Genomic DNA, 3,474 nt, shown 5'->3' on the forward strand with positions numbered 1-3,474 from the left:
CTCCCGTGGCCTTTGGCTGCGGGGCAGTGCCGGGCGCTCCCACGACCCGGCCGCTTCCGGTCCCACCGCTCCAGTCCATCCCGGAGCTGACTGCCAAGTGGGACACTCATTCATTTCATTCCCCAAATCGCAGCTCCGCCTAAGGAGCTGGGTGACCTTGGGAGCGTTGCTGAACTTTCTCGGAGCCTCCGTTTTCTTCATGCCTTCATTTCTGTACAATGAAGCTAGTGATGATTGTATTTTCTCCATAGGATTATTGTGAGGATTAAATATGGAACATGCTTGGAACTAGACCTGGCCCGTTTGGTCAGTGCTTTGCCCTTGTTAGCTTTAGTAAGATAATTAAACACCAGTTGAGTATTTTCTATCTGCCAGGCACCCGTTCTAGACTAGGGGGATACAACAGTGAAGTGAAAAGGCAAACATCCCTGGGTTCTCCTGGGAGGAGCTACGGTAATCAAGAAAAACACTCGCCCTAGCTGGTTTGACTCAGTGGATAGAGCATCAGCCTTCGGACTGAAAGGGTCCCAGGTTCGATTCCCGTCAAGGGCACAGGCCTGGGTTGCAGGCTTGATCCCCAGTGGGGGGCATGCGGAAGAAGGCAGCTCAATGATTCTCTCTCATCATTGATGCTTCTATCTCTCTTTCCCTCTCCCTTTCTCTCTGAAATCAATAAAGATATTTTTTTTTAAATACTCAAGATAATACTCTCGGCCTCCTTTCTGGTCTTTCCCTGAAAATGGCATTTGAGTAAAGCTCAGATGCAGAAGCAATCAGAGGGAATAAGTTAGGGGACTAGCATTTCAAGCACAGGGGAGAGGCAAGGGCAAAGGCTCTCAGGCCCTGATGCCTCTTGTATTTTAAGGACAATAAGGAAGTGTCTGGCTTGGGGGAGAGGGTGGTGGTGAAGGATGAGTCGTAGCAGATGAGGTAAGAGAGATGGAGATGGAGATGGTAGAAGTCCCGTAGGCTATTATCAAGACAAGTAATAACAAGTGTTGGAGAGGTGGTGGAGCAAAAGGAACCCTCTTTCACTGCTGGTGGGAATAGAAACTGATACAGCCGCTGTGGAAGAGAGTATGGAGGTTCCTCAAAAAATTAAAAATCGAGTTACCCCATGCCCCAGCAACCCCTCTTCTGGGTATCAACCCCCAACATTTGCAAACATTTATTTGCAAGGATATCTGCGCACCTATGTTCCTTGCAGCATTATTCACAGTGGCCAAGACGTGAAAACAACCGAAGTGTCCTTTACCAGAAGAATGGATAAAGAAGATGTGGTACATATATACAATGGAATACTACTCAGCCATAGGAAAAGGTGAAATACTGCCACTTGCAACAACATGAATGTCATGCTAAGCAAAATAAGTCAGACAGAAAAAGTTAAGAACCATGTGATTACGCTCATATGTGGGATATAAAACTCAGAGCAACAAACAAAATTTCATAAACACAGATGACAGTATGGTGGTGACCAGAGTGAGGGGGGTAGTGAAGGGTAAAAGGGGTCAGATGTATAGTGACGGAAGGTGATTTGACTTTGGGTGGTGGGCACACAATGCAATATACAGATCATGTAGCATAGAAATGTGCACTTCAAACCTATGTAATCTTATTAATCAATGTCACTCCAAATAAATTTAATTTAAAAAAATAAACAGTGGCCCTTAGCCGGTTTAGCTCAGTGGATAGAGTGTCGGCCTGCGGACTAAAGGGTCCCGGGTTCAGTTCTGGTCAAGAGCATGTGCCTGGCTTTTTACGAAGATGGCTCCGAAAGCTAAGAAGGAAGCCCTTGCCCCTCCCAAAGCCGAAGCCAAAGCAAAGGCTTTGAAGGCAAAGAAAGCAGTGTTGAAAGGCGTCCACAGCCACAAAAAGAAGAAGATCCGCACGTCACCCACTTTCCGACGGCCAAAGACACTAAGGCTCTGGAGGCAGCCTAAATACCCTCGGAAGAGCGCACCCAGGAGAAACAAGCTTGACCACTATGCCATCATCACATTCCCCCTGACTACCGAGTCAGCCATGAACAAGATAGAAGACAATAATACACTAGTGTTCATTGTGGATGTCAAGGCCAACAAGCACCAGATCAAACAGGCTGTGAAGAAGCTCTATGACATTGATGTGGCCAAGGGCAACACCCTGATCAGGCCTGATGGCGAGAAGAAGGCATATGGACTGGCTCCGACTATGATGCTTTGGATGTTGCCAACAAAATTGAAATCATCTAAACTGAGTCCAGCTGCCTAATTCTAAATATAAAAATTTTACACTGTAAAAAAAAAAAAAAGCATGTGCCTGGATTGGGAGCTTGATCCCCAGTGGGGGGCATGCAGGAGGCAGCTGACCAATGATTCTCTCTCATCGATGTTTCTCCCTCTTGCTTTCTCTCTGAAATCAATAAAAATATATGTAAAAAAATAAACACTGAACTGGAGAGCCATGGAAAGATTTTAGCAGAAGAGGAATATAATCTCTATGTTTTTTAAGTATTGCTCTGGGTACTCTGTGAGGAATCAGATCAGGAGGGCAAGACCAGTAACAGAGAAACCAGTTCAGAATAGTAGAAAACTAGAGTATTCCTGGCTGGAGAGGAGGATGGTTCAGAGTAGAGGCAGAAGGTGGGGCTGTTATCTATACCTATGACATATTAAAAGCCACAGAAGTAGTAAGTGAATTCAACCCACATTAGGTAGCGCCAAAATCCTTGCTTTTTTTCCTCCCAATGCTCCCCTTCTCACTCGATAAAGAACTGGCACACCGTGTGCTTCATCAGCATTGAGGAAAAAGTAAGCCCCTTACAAAAATCATCTCTCACCCTGGCCGGTGTGGCTCAGTTGGTTGGACATCATCCTGGGCTCCAAAAGGTTGCCAGTTTGATTCCCGGTCAGAGCACATGCCCAGGTTGCAGGCTCGATCCCCAGTAGGGGACATACAGGAGGCAACTGCTCTCACATCGATGTCTCTCTCTCTCTCTCTCTCTCTCTCTCTCTCTCTCTCTCATCCTCTCCCTTTCTCTTTCTCTAAAAACAAAAAACAATTTAAAGAAATCTTTAGAAAAATTGTCTTTGCCATAGCCGGTAGCTCAGTTGGTTAGAGGATTGTCCCCATACATCAAGTTTATGGGTTCGATCCCTGGTCAGGGCACATACAAGAAGAAAAAACCAATGAATACCTAAATCAGTAGAACAATAAATCAATGTTTCTCCATCTCTCCTTTCCACTGTCTCTCTCTCTCTAAAATCAAGTAGATACATTTTTAAAACTTGTCTCTTTTTTTAAAATATATTTTATTGATTTTTTACAGAGAGGAAGGGAGAGAGATAGAGAGAAACATCGATGAGAGAGAAACATCGATCAGCTGCCTCCTGCGCATCTCCCACTGGGGATGTGCCCACAACCCAGGTACATGCCCTTGACCGGAATTGAACCTGGGACCCCCTCAGTCCGAAGGCCGACGCTCTATCCACT

At 45.6% G+C, this 3,474-nt stretch overlaps 1 pseudogene; it reads left to right on the forward strand.

The window, feature by feature from the left end:
* Positions 1-1,761: 1,761 nt before the first annotated feature.
* On the forward strand, positions 1,762-2,293 carry LOC102248675 (annotated as a pseudogene).
* The last annotated feature ends 1,181 nt before the right edge of the window (positions 2,294-3,474 follow it).

This window comes from Myotis brandtii, unplaced genomic scaffold (genome assembly GCF_000412655.1).
Source record: "Myotis brandtii unplaced genomic scaffold, ASM41265v1 scaffold1064, whole genome shotgun sequence".
In the NCBI taxonomy this organism is placed as follows: domain Eukaryota; kingdom Metazoa; phylum Chordata; class Mammalia; order Chiroptera; family Vespertilionidae; genus Myotis; species Myotis brandtii.